The 14,356-nt window shown below is 38.1% G+C and overlaps 1 protein-coding gene across 2 annotated transcripts in view; it reads left to right on the top strand.

Moving 5' to 3' along the window:
* LOC150110536 (uncharacterized protein ZK1073.1-like) overlaps positions 1–14,356 on the top strand; it is a 300,171-nt gene that overhangs the window by 136,827 nt on the left and 148,988 nt on the right. The gene's annotated exons all lie outside the window — the stretch shown is intronic.

Below are 14,356 nucleotides of genomic sequence, written 5' to 3'. Positions count from 1 at the left end.
CACTTGAATGCATTTTTGGCTGAATTCTCGCGAATTGACAGCGCAGAATGAGAAGGTGCAGTGTCTTTATGCAAGATCCACCATCTTATACATTTGCGTAAGATGCATTTATGAAGCTGTTCAAGGATTTCTTTGTAGTAAATTTGATTGACAGCTACTCTAGGAAGTACAAATTCTTGGTGGATCATACCATGATTATCGGAAAATACGACCATCATGGTTTTCGTTTTGAACTTGCTCGTGCTCCTTTTTCGGTTTTGTCCATTTAAACACTTGAGCGCGTGATAAAGAATCTTACCACACGTCTGCTTAATTTTATCGAACGTTTCGGTAGCACTGTCGTTCATTTTAACAAAAATTTAATCGCACAACGTTATTCAAGATTTCGCTTCTCCATTTTCGTGAGAAACACTCCAGACATACACTTACCAAAACGCAATAACTCGACAGGTTTTTTTACCCTACAGACGAGAAACTGGTACTGACGGAAAGAGAGGGAATTACTCTAACATATTACGCCAGCGTCAATATGACAGTGCTGTCAATCGAAAATTGGCAGCACTTTTCTCCTAGACCTTGCACGCTGTACGATGCGTACAAGGTCTAGCAGAAAGATCTGGCATCGTAAGGCGTACGATGGATATCGACAGGTGTGCTATGGTAACTTCAGATATACAGACAAGTCTGTAATGGGAATACCTGCGCAGGTGATACAATTTTGCTATCTCCCTATTGCAGAAAACTTATTAATCAGCCAAGTCACGCTACTTTAAACCCTTTTAAACATTCCTTAAAAATACATGGTGATATATCACTATTCGCATAGCCTTATTGACAGCTAGTCAACATCTCACGCCCAGAATCATACTTAATGGCTATTCAGTTAAGCATGAACTATATAAACATACATAACACATACTGCAAATATAAATGATAACAACGCCGTACAATACTTTGATCTATTATCCATGCATGACCTAATGTAATGTATGCCTGGTGTGTAATGTTACTGCTGGTAACATTACACACCAGAGAAGGAATACTGGAAATACCATCAGAGCTGCTTGTATAGATTACAAATATACGAGCACCACCAAATAGCTGTATAGTAGAAATGATTATGGCTGTGTATCAGAACAGAATTCTTGTAGTGATCTGATTCCCAAACAAAGAGTAGGGACGAAAATAATAGCTGACCAAATAATTAACCATGAAATGAAAAAATATGACTGAAAACAAATATCATTGTCAGATTCTGTCGATCCTTTATATTCAAACATTAAATTCACACAAGGCAAAATATTATGGGTTACACAAAATTTGTAACCCATATTGGGTTACACAAAACAGTTTTAGATATACAAAGAAAGGATGTTTTACGGAAATAATTAGAGCTATTCAACTAATTATTTCCGTCTGGAATTAATTAGTTGAATATCTCTAATTATTTCCATATAATTAGATATTTCTATATAATTATATGAATAGGGGAAAACGAAAACTACCTTACAACGCAGATATATACTGGGTGATTATAAAATAACGTCGTGTTCAGAGCCCTCTAGCGAGTAATGTATTGGACGAAACACACCAATATTCGGTAGACGTACACAATGGAACATGGGGATTCGATTTAACGTAAAAAAAATTGTTCCAAAAGTCGCCAACAGGGGAAATTTTGGCGCTGTTTGAGTAAAATGCATTAATTTGCATTATCGCGTTTCTTGTGAGCGATCATGCAATTAAAGGAAAGCCTGTGAGATTTCTTATCATTCGTAGACGAACTGCTTTTCGATGCCTCTTACCTTACGTGAGCGTGCTTTGTTAGTCAAACTCTATTATCAGCGGAACAATAATGGCAGTGCTTGTCTTCATGATTATCGGCGTATGAAAAATTTACGAAAAGGACCGATTAGCGTAACAAACTTACGAAAACTGATTTGGCGATTTGAAACTACTGGAACTCTAGCAGTGCAGGTAGGCAGGGGATGCAAAGCAATCAATCACCAACAAGTTGAACAAGTTGCAACTTCTATTGTGAACAGGAGATGACGAATGTGCAGGAACAGGGGATGACGAATGTCCCAGCAGTGCACGAGCAATATCCCGGCAAACAGATATCGCATACACAATGGTGTGGAAAATCCTACATCAGATGTTGAAGTTTTACCCCTATAAAATCAGTCATGTTCAAGAATTGCGCCCTGGTGATGCGACCCCACCATGCATGGAAGTGGATGATGCATGGCTGTGGCAGATTTTATGGAGTGACGAAGCGCACTTTTATTTGAACGGCGATACACACACAACTGTCGCATTTGGGCTGCAACTAATCCACACGTGTGTCTGCAGATGCCTATCTGCTCACCCAAAGTCAAGTATGGTGCGGATTTACAGCATCTTTTATCATCGGTCCATACTTTTATGAGGAAAATCGCCAAAATGGACCAGTGACCTGTTCTGTCAATGCTAACAGGTATGCCAATATGCTACAAAACTTTGTGGTTCCACAACTGCAGCAAAGAGGATGTCTCGATTTCCATCTTCGTGCAGGATGGTGCACCACCCACATCGGACTTCAGGTACAGTGTGTTTTGCAACAACATTTCTCTGACAGAAGAATCATTAGTCATGCATTTCCCATGCCATGGCCACCAAGATCGCCTGATCTTAATCCTTGTGACTTTTGGCTGTGGGAATTTCTTAAAAGCATTGTGTATCAAGGACATGTATCCGATATTCCAACTTTGAAAGATCGAATGTTATACGTGAGACAAATCAATTCCGATATATTGCGAGCCACTGTGGAAAATGTCGTATGCAGTTCCTGGAATATCAGAATGGTGGTCATATTGAACCTCATTTGTAATTAATAGTAAATGTCATGAAATTGATGTGTGCTGTCTCTCAAAAGATTCTCAATACCGTGTTCCCAGATGAGGAATATGTCATCCACATATCTAAGCCAAATTTCTAACTTAAAAATAGAAGAGGAGATTGCTCTTTGTTCAAAGTCTTGAAAAAAGATGTTCACTAGTATTGGAGAGAGGGGGCTGCCCATTGCTAATTCTTTATCCTGCTTGTAAAGTTTACCTTCAAATTCAGAGTAGCCAGAGTTAACACAATGAGATAGCAGAGAGAACATCTTTGAAATCTTGTTACTTAAAATATGGAGAACTTCTTGCATCGGAATGTTTGTAAAGAGGGCTACTCCTCTTCTACTTTTAAGCCAAAAATTTGGCTTAGATATGTGGATGACATATTCCTCATCTGGGAACACGGTATTGAGAATCTTCATGCTTTTCTCAATCACTTAAACCACTGCCATCAAGACATCAAATTAACCATGGAGGTGGAAGGAAGTGAATCTCTGTTTCCTGGATGTTAAACTTACTAAAACTCCTGAGTCTATAAAATCTCCATCTTTAGAAAACATACACACACACACAGACAGATACCTGCATGCGTTCTCACATCACTATCCGGCACAGAAGATGGATATCATCTCAACTCTAGCGTATTGTGCTAGATCTGTACTGTCAGATGAAGAGGAACTAAAAAATGAGCTACAACATCTTAAAAGGACCTTCAAAATAAATGGCTACTCTTCAAAAAGTATCAATTAACAACTATACCACCATCAACAAAACAACGTAGAAATACAGAATGACCCCAAAGGCTATATCTCATTGCCATACATCAACACGCTCTCCAAGAAACTCAGTAGAATTTTAAAAAAGTTTAACATAAAAACGTGCTTCTCTACTCTTCCCAAACTAAGATCAAGTTTAAGCAATCACAAACAAGCTCATAACCATCTACAATTCCCAAGTGTGTACAAAATCACATGTGACTGTGGGAAACCATACTATGGCCAAACGGAAAAGTCCATCCTCCTACGTCTCGAGGATCACTAAAGAGACATCGCTTGCAAAAAAACTACAGCAAGTGCCTTCTCAAGCCCTATCCTGTTTTCGGTTAACACAAATAATGAGGGCCACCAACATAAGAATAAACTGGACAACAACTTCAAACCTGCACATATGCCACGAGGTAGAACACCGCATAATCGAGTCTAAAGAGATTGTCATGGACCCTCTTCATATAAACAGTAACCTCAGCTATAATTTGCCTGACTCTTTTAGCTCTGCTGTCAGATATTGGCGCACTCATGAAATCACATGCACACAGGTTTCTAGCAATAGAACTTTAACACAGACTGTAGCTCCAGTTCAAAATAACTGTAGTTTATAGTCGATTTTATATTTTTATAATTTATAGTTTTATGACTCAATGTTTCTTTATGGTGTTTTTTATTGGCTTTCTATGTTCTATCATGCCTGAAGAAGTTGGCCACCACGATGAAACATGTTACGTATTTTAATAAATTTCATTATTTATTCTAATTCTCGGATCTCAGTCAGTATATAAAAGCATTAACATATCCCAATTCCAAGTCAACACTACAAGTCATCATATACATATGTTACCGGCAAAGTGTTAAATTAGGCATTGTATAGAATGCCGAAAGAGGGACGTCAAGGTATGAAACACTTAGAATTTCACACATTTCCTAGGCATTCTATAGAATGCCAAAAGGCAAATCGGCAAAGTATCAAATACTTTTTCTCTCTGTTTCAGTAATACATGCTCGTAATATACTCGTAACATACACACACGCAGCTACTCATGGCCTTCAACCTAAAAGAATATTCATGGTAGCAATTAGCATGTATATGTCAAAACAGATACGACATCCCAAGTGTTAATGTCACAAGGTGAGTCACGTAACTATCTACGCTCGCCTCAAACAGAGTCAGAACTGCACAAATAATGGCCGAGCAAACTACGTTGTCTAGGCAGGAATCACAGCATGTTAACATGGAATGACGATTCTATGAAGAACTATCTAAAGTTCGAGCCAATGCTGCTAAAAACTGCGTTTTTTTTTTAACCGATACTACCTACTAAAAGTTAGTGAACAATGTGAAAAATGCTAAGATGGCTTCTAAGAAGATACCACGTGATTTTTGGCTGCTGAATCGCTATGATATGATGGTCGTAGAAAACAAAAGTAAGTTGATTTATCCTGTTAAGGAAGGTGTCAGTGAAATCCAGTTTTACGTCAGAGATTCTGAGTTATTTAACGTACTTCATGAAGCTCATTTGGCCATTGGCCATGGAGGACGTGACAGAATGTTGAAAGAAATCTCACACAAGTACAAGAACATTACTCGTCATGACATTGAACTGTACATTCACCTTTGTGAGCCGTGTCAGAAAAAACAAAAAAGTGTTAAAAAGGGTGTTGTAGTGAGGCCTATGATTTTTTCCGAGTTCAATTCCCGTTGTCAGGTCGATCTCATCGATTTTCAGTCACATCCTGACAAGGAATACAAGTTTAGAATGGTGTATCAAGATCATCTCACTAAGTTTGTGGTTGTCAAGGCTCTGACATCAAAGACAGGTTGCTTTGATGTCAAAGACAGGTTGCAACCTCATCTCTGACATCAAAGATGAGGTTGCTTGGGGCACCATCGATTCTACAATCCGACAATGGTAGAGAATTTGCTAATAATGTGGTGAGAAGCCTAAAGGAGTACTGGCTGACTTTGAAGATCGTCCATGGCAAGCCTCGCCACTCACAAAGCCAAGGAAGTGTCGAAAGAGCTAATCAGGACATTGAAAATATGCTGTGTACGTGGATGCAAGATTAAAAAACCGACTGATGGAGTGAGGGACTACGTTCCGTGCAACTTATGAAGAACAGGACATTTCATTCTGGGATTAAGAGACCACCATATGAAGCTCTCTTTAGCTGCAAAGCTAAAGTGGGTCTCACAACGTCTTCCTTACCCCAAGATGTTTTACAAGACATAAACTGAGGAGCAACTGGAAAAAATGACAGAAAACATTCAAACAATACAAGAAGAAACAGATCACCCTATCCAAGAGAAAGAGTCTATTGCACAAAACGCAGACGAGATTATAGTCCACGATGGTAGAAAGGAAAGTGGTGATGAATACATGCCTACTGAAGAGGCTTCTGGTTCTACTACCTGCTGCATTTGTTTGAAGGTAACCAGTGGTGCCCATACTTGCAGAAACTGTCACCGAAACGTTCATGCCACCTGTAGACATGAGAGTAAAGATGATGGAAGTGAGAAAATAGAAGGTGATGATGTTAATATTTTGTGTACTCTTTGCTTCAATATTGAGAATGCTGTCGAAGGTAAAATTCGATCTAAATTAAATCTGGAAATACAGGCCGAAAAAATGAAAATGGATTCCAACAAAAAATTTCCTCCTGCAGCTTTGGGGGCCACTGTGCAAGTTCCTATCCCAAATGTCGACAAGGGATGGGGAGACTCGCGCAATCTGCTGGCGGGTGTTATGAGTGTGACAGACGATGGTTTTTACCGACTTGGAACTGCTGAAGGAATTTTAAACCAACTCTATGGCAGATCACAATTCACTTTATGTCACAAGGACTTACTGAGAGTTGGAGACGTGCCTGACCATGAAATAGCTCTCCAGTCATCCACTTCCGCTCAGTCCACGGGTAGTGGCCAGGGATTCGTGAGGTGTAATTGCAAGACCAAGTGCCGAAATTTGAAGTGCTTTTGTATGAAAGAGGCAATTAAGTGCAATTCAAAATGCCATTCCAGTCTACCTTGTAGCAACAAGTAGTTCAGCACTGGTCTTTTTCTGTTTTTTGTAATTTGTAATTGTTCAAAATCTGTAATACATTCAATAAAATGTATCTTTTCAATTTATCTGTAATTTTGTAATTCTTTCAATAAAAACCTTTTTCATACTTTGCCGAAACAGCATTTATCATTCTATATAATGCCTAGGTATTCTATACATTGCCTAGGGAAAGTATGTAAAAAAATAAAAAGAAAACAGACATTTCATACTTTGCCTAAAAATGCCATGCATTCTATAGAATGCCTGCTTTTCACACTTTGCCGTATATAATATGTAATGTATATGAAATACATTACATATTATAGCTTATATATATATATACACACATGTATGCACATATGTATACGTGTATATTATCTAAATGAAGAAAGAAATAAAATAAATCCTCTAATGCTTTTTTTATTCTCCAAAAGGAGTAGCTGGAACTCCTTTAATCTTAATATTTCGAAGACAGGTGAATGTGTTCATCATTCAACCCCAGACTTAATAGTGAGCTCCAGGTCTCAATGAATCATGGCTTTTCAGAGAGGAAAGTATGTAGACAACTGTAAGAATCCTTGGAGCTGAGAAGAGTCCCAGAACTCTTCCCATTAGATCCACACTATTTTTCACAGAATGCTTATCGTCATCATCATCGTTATTATTTATATGGGCACTCCATGAAGTTGAAAGACTCATCACAGGAAACTCACTCTGTCCAATCATAACTCACCTATCAATTGTCCAATGGACTGTACTCAGAGCATCCTTTTACGACTGTCCAGTTTATCCAAACCACACAGCATAATATCTACATCCCATATATCGCTCCCTACGTTTTAGCATCATCAGCAAATGACATATTATTTCCTATCTCATCATTGTTAATATCATTAATATAAATCTTTAACAGAAGTGGGTCAATTACAGATCTGTTGGAAGAACCATGTTTTTTCCTCACTGCTCCACCAGCATCACTGTTATCATTTCACCAGCATCATATCCACGTGACACAAGTGAAATAATAACACAGATTTCCCATAGATTTCCTACAACATCCTGTCAAATGCCTTTGCAAAGTCCACCATTACCATAGTGCAGCCATTTCCCAGGTCCCACTGATCTGTCACTTTATTTCAGAAAGTGAATAAATTTCTAAGTCTAGTCCTCTCTTTCCCAAAGATATACAACACGTAGAGTATCTATCGTATACTTAATTACCCATTACTGAATTCTACCTTTAATCATCTTTTTTAAATACTTCGGCAACCACTCCAAAGATATTGACATGTCTATAATCTGAAATCTCTTCTAAGCCTCCACATTGCAACTGAAAGAACTATGGAACACTGCAACAGAAAAGACTCGAGTTCAATTTTCATTGTGACGAAAGGAATCCTTATAAGGTATTTTTCAATTGAATAAGATATATGAATTAGCCTGTTCTCTTATGAAGGTTGCAAAGTTTTCCCTCCCAAAAACTAAAGTTTCTTATTCATGAATTTTGTACATAGTTTAAATGCTTCAAACCATTCACAGGATTTCTTTCTAAATTTCTTGGTAATTCTCACTGAATTTCTTGGTAATTAGTTGGCCTCCCTAGTCTTTCAGGTAGTTAAAAAACTTAAATATTTTGTGCTGAACTATTCCATACTATTTCTATATTATTCAAAAATCTCTTATCATTATTACATATTCTGTGTAACACTTTTACACAAATATCAATATAATTTTGCATGTATTGTTTATTTATCTATATATCTTTAAAGTTGATTGTGCCAATCCAAAAATAATTAGCCACTTCATTTTTCTACTGAAGTGGCTAATCAATTTTGAACATAACATTTATTTATATTGCATTTATATTATTTATAACATAATATTTATATTATGTTCATTTTACTTTCTAAACTTATTCTTTCATTCAGTTTTTCTTGACATATTGTGAGTTAAATATTTTTCCTTTTTTTTTCTTCTTTTTTTCTGCCAACTTCTTTATAATGAGATTTTCTCAGAGGATTCATTATGTGAGATATGGCAAGCTAAAAGAGCTCCTTGTACTTCCATTGGAAATAAAAGGCTTTAGAGGATTTATATAGAGGTAGGAAGTATGTTCTGAGTGAGATAGTTGGAATTCATGTGAGCGATCCTAAATTAATTAGTATGTCTCCAGTTAGTGAAGAAATTGGCTCTTGATGATCTTTTCCATTGTTGTAGAAAGTTTCACTTGGTTATAAATTAAATTAAACTTACCAAGAGATTATATTCTTGTTTAAATCTTATATCCAAGTGTAAGCAAACAAAGATTGCATGTGAAGTATCTTGACAACTAGGTTACTTGTATACAGAAGCTGGTGACTTCACATCAGTTGCTTGATATCCCATAATGAAAGGTATACTTACTTTTGGAGATGCATTATAGGAAGGATCTTTAACCAGACCAGTTTTGGCCTTCATCAACGGAAGCCAGACCCAAGAAAGTACTCTGGAAGGAAGTGTGCTTCATACTATTATTATTCGTGACACCTCCAAGGAGTCCGTAGCCTCCTCCCATGATGAGTCTACAGACTCCTTGGAGGTGTCACCTACAACTCTTCTTCTTCACCACTACATCGAACCTCTACAACCAATCATCTACATCATCGCCATCGACTGTCCACCACAACTAGTATTATCTGTCTGTAAATTGCATGTGTTCTGAAGGGCCGATTGTCTTTATGCAGGATGAAAAACCCTGCTACCTCCATATTAGATTGGCTAACTCACCTTCGCTTGAAAAAGTCCATATAAAGATTCCTCCTGTCACGACAAGAATCGAACTTAGGCCTTTTCTAATCGAAGGGCACAATGTACCATCATTCTTCCAATTGCACTACAGAGGCGCTTGTTATCAGCCTCTGTATACAAGTAGCCTAGTTGTAAAGATACTTCATATGAAACTTTTGTTTACTCACACCTGTATAAGGAACTAAACAATATAATTTCTTGGCCAGTTTAACTTCTCCATTGCTTTTGAGAAGAATAAGGTATGGAGAATGGTATGATAGATTAATTGTTCATTTTCTCTCTTTTTTGGGATGGAAAAAATATGGGCTTGGCTTGCTTCCATGCTGTCAGCCAAATACTAGATGATTATGAATTACAGCTACTACAGACAATATGCAGCCTGTGTAGCTCAGTGGATGTGGCGTTTGCACACCACGGCGCTTGGCCGCACGAAGGAACACTTGGTTTCGAGTCTAGTCGGCGACTAGAGGAAATTTTTCTAAGCCTTTTTTCGACCAGTTCCCGAGTTAGTCGATCTCTGGCATGGGCAAGCGGGTTTTTCCTCCCGGAAACTCAGGTTTTTCGTCCCGTAAACTCAAGAAAATCGACCGTAGAACCCACATTATTTCAGACATTAAATATATTGTGTTAGGGTTAGGGACCACGAGATGGCGGCACATTTGAGCCGTCTCTCTTCACTGCGTACCGCTTAATTAGTGATAGCCTTGGGCCATCTATTTCTGATTGGTACCAGTGGAGATTGAACTGCCCACTCAGTCTCCAAAAAGTTAGATAGGGCTAAATGGCCTCGCCTACTCCCGTATACGGGAATAAAAAGGCGTTAGTTGATTTTTTTTTGACAGTATGACAATATGAAATGCGTGTAAGTTTGAGCATAATTTGGGGGAACTTTCAAAACAAGGTCATTTGTTTGCATTATTCAATCTGTTATGGCATTCTTTTGAAAGATCAGTCATTCAATGAGCTGTTCTTAATATAGTGGAAGGTATTTTAACTTGATCATCTGTATACAACGGATGGAGTAGTGACACCATATGGATGTGAGAGGAGTAGAACTGAGAAGCAGCATACTTCCATCAGTATCTTACAAGGCCTTACATCTCTGCAATCCAAAATGCAACACCTTGCACTTATTAATATTAAAGCTACAACCCTACTCATTTGTCCAAGTCTGTTTAATTCTTAGTGAAGGGAATTAGCATCAGCAGTATTTTTTATAATTCTTCCCAATTTTGCATCATCAGCAAACAGTTGAAAAACCTCAGTCAATCCACATGAAATGTCATTTACAAACAAATTAAAACATCAGGGGGCCCCAAGAACAGATCCCTGGGAAACACTACTGATTATCCTCCTTTTTTTTGCTATATGGCTTCACAATACAGAACTTGCTGGTATTGTTCAGAGAAAAATCTTCAATCCATCCAACCAATATGCTATCCATTTCCAACCTCTGTAGCTTGTACACTAACCTATCATGAGGTAATCTAGCAAATGCTTTTGCAAAGTTCAAGAATATCAATGTATTGATTCTCCCTTATCCACTGCATTGGTTATGTTACCATTAAAATGCAAGAAAATTGCTAAAACAAGTCTTACCTTTTACGTTACAAATCCATGCTGGCCATCATAAAGAATCCTATGCCCATCAATCGAATCCTGTAATGTGTTCTTAACCAATCATTCCAACACCTTCGCTACAACTGTAGTTATAAAGACTAGTCTTCTGTCTTGGAACCATGCTTGTAGAGTGGTACCATTTTGCCCTCTTTTCACTGAAAGAATTTCATAAAGAACCAGGTCAAGGGTACAGCTGTTTTGCACATTCTTTAAAAATACATGGGTGATAAATCATCCATTCCCACAGCCTTATTAATGTCTAACCCAATAAACTCTGTAGTCAGTTAGCATCGGTGCATTGGGTAGATGAGCTGAGCAGAAAAGATGTTGACAGTGCATGAAAATTCACAAGGCAGCATCTGATACACAAGCAATGTATAACTGCATACTAAGGGGTAAGCGAGTAAATAGAGTAGAAGTGAAATCAATCTAGCTGTGTTGGAAAAGAAAATGCTATGGAGGAGGCAGTTGGTGGTGATTGGATCCAAAGAATATAAAGTGCAGGCCAGGAAGATAACAAGAATGCTAAAGAAAGAAAAGGTGCAGTATGAGAGGATATTGGCTGGTTAGGCTAACTCAAGGGAATTTTTCTCCTATATGGCAAGCAAGAGAAAGAATAATTATGGCATGTTGATACTAGTGCATAGTCATGAAACAGAATAACAGTTACAAAAGATATAGTGGAAGTATTGAATGAGCACTTTATCAGTGCATATCATACTGGTGTAAAATGATGTAGGGCAATATATAGAAGGAAAGCAAGTATTAGGAGAACTGGAAGTGAAAGAATCAGAGCTGTACAGTTGTTGATAGGGTTAGATGTTAATAAGGCTGTGGGAATGGATGACATATTACCACATATTCTTCAGGAATGCACACAACAGTTGACTAACCCTTGACCTGGTTATTTAATGAAAGTTTGCAGTGGGTAGGGTTCCTAAGGAGTGGAAAAAAGGCAAAATAGTACCACTCTACAAGCATGGTTGTAGGACACAAGTTTCTAATTATAAACCAGTCTGTATAACTTCAGTTGTGGTCATGGTGTTGGAGAGATTGGTTAGGAATATAATACGGGATTGAGTTGATGGACATATCATTTTTTATGATGGTCAGCATGCATTGGAAAGGGCAGGTCCTGTTTTAGCAATTTACTTGCATTTTATGATAGGATAATGAGAGTATTAGATAAAGGAGAATCATATACAGTGGAACCTCAGTTGTTGAACGCCTCTGTTCTCGAACAATTCGGTTTCTGAACATATTTTCCAAACAAAAAACGCCCCGGTTTCCGAACAGAATTTCAGTTCCCGAAAAGGCAACCACATGCTTCGCGTGCTGAGCTGTAAGGCGGGAAAGCGTCAGTTATTCGGCAGCCTTCGTTCAGTGCAAATACCTGTTCGAATTTACAGCGAGTTTTCTTGATTTTTTTTTTTTTTTTTTTTCATAAATTATTATTTAAGCCACCATGGGGCCGCAGAAGAATAGTGATAGCAGCAAAGCAAAAAGAACAGTTGTTAGAACCACGATAGAGATGAAAAAAAGAAATCATATGCAGTTTGGTATGACAAAATCAATAATCTATACAGTACTCAAAAATAAAGAGGCGATCAATTTTCGTCTATATTTTATCTATTTATTGTGTTTATTCTTTTTAGACCGCGCGGTTAGCCTGGTGGCTTTGCGCTTCGCAACCATATGCCTGGGGAAGGAGTGTCCCAGGTTCGATTCCCGTTGTAGACGTGAGGAATTTGAGGATCTTCCTCAGGCATAGCCAAGTTAGCCGGTCTTGGGCGCAGTCAGTAGGGTTTTTTCCGCCAGTTTCTCTGGCGTTTTTCATCCCGTAAACAGACAAACCAGCCCCATGAACATACGCCTCTACAGTCAAAAATATACCCCCCCCCCCCAGCAGCAGACCAGGCGACGGGTCGGTTGGGAGTAGTACTAAAAAGAAGTCGCATCTAAAGTAGCACGCGGACCCTGCATAGGAAGTGGGAATAACGCGTAGAAGAAGAGTGTGTTTATTCTTTTTATGTAAGATTTTATGCATTTTCATTATGTTTGTATATGATCTTATGCATGACGTACTGTTGTAAAGGTTTAAATAAACAATCATCTCGGGTTTGGGAACGGATTAATCCGTTTTACATTAATTCTTACGGGAAAATGGTTTCAGTTTTCGAACAATTCAGTTTCCAAACAGCCTTGGGGAACAAATTAAGTTCGACAACAGAGGTTCCACTGTACAGTAATATTCTTGGACTTAGATTACCGCAGATAAATGGCTGTACAAGCTCAGAAGATGCGAATAGATGTTATATTGCTTAGATGGATCAAGCTCTAAAACATAACTGAAAGTTGTGTATGATGGAATAATGTCTCATAAAAAGGAGAGTAATAACCACTGGCATGCCCCAGGGTTGTCCTTGGACCACTTGTGTTTTACTTGTTTGTAAATGATATATCATGAGGACTGACTGGGGATCTTCAGTTGTTTGCTGATGATGCAAATTTGGAGAGAATTATATGTACCCTTCTGGATGTTAATTCCCTTCAGGAAGATTTCAATAGACTTTTGACTTGGCCAAAGGAATGGGATTGTAGTTTTAATATTAATAAGTACAAGGTATTGCATTTTGGAGAAATGTGAAGAAATATAAGATGAGATTCGAGATTTGGGAGTGATGGTAGATATTAGACTGAATTTTAGAGGCATATTGCAAGTGTTGCCAAGGCTGCACAAGGCTGCTATAAGACATGCTCTAACATGTAGGGATAAGGAAGTGGTTGGGCCATGTATAATATGACAGGAGGAAGATGGATACAAGATTGAACATGTGGTTGCAGCAGCACAAGGTGATGGAATACATAAAGGTGAAGATGAGACAGGTAGGAATGGAAATCAGAGTCAGGATCTGGGAAACTGGAGTGGTCAGACCAAAGAGAAAAGTATGGTATAGCAGCTAGAATAGAGTGTGGTCAAATTTGATCACCAGGTTTTCAGTGTGACGTTGAAACATTGGAGAGGGTCCAGAGATGAGTGACTAAGACAATATCAGAACTTTGGAATGTTGGTTATGGAAATAGGTTGAAGAAATGTAGATTGCAGTTTGGTGAATAAGAGGAAAACAGGTGATATGATAGAGACATTTAAGTTAGCGAGAGGATTTTATTGGATCAATCCATATGGGATTATAAAAAAAGTAAAAGACGAGGGGAAAATCTAGTGGCCCTCCCTGCAAGTTACATAAAAGTTTGGTGA

Source organism: Typopeltis vanoorti, chromosome 1, assembly GCF_054136105.1.
Source record: "Typopeltis vanoorti isolate ZY-2024b chromosome 1, IOZ_Tvanoo_1.0, whole genome shotgun sequence".
NCBI lineage: Eukaryota > Metazoa > Arthropoda > Arachnida > Uropygi > Thelyphonidae > Typopeltis > Typopeltis vanoorti.
The sequence above is the reverse complement of the archived record's forward strand: the minus strand, read 5'-3'. Positions and strand labels throughout refer to the sequence as shown.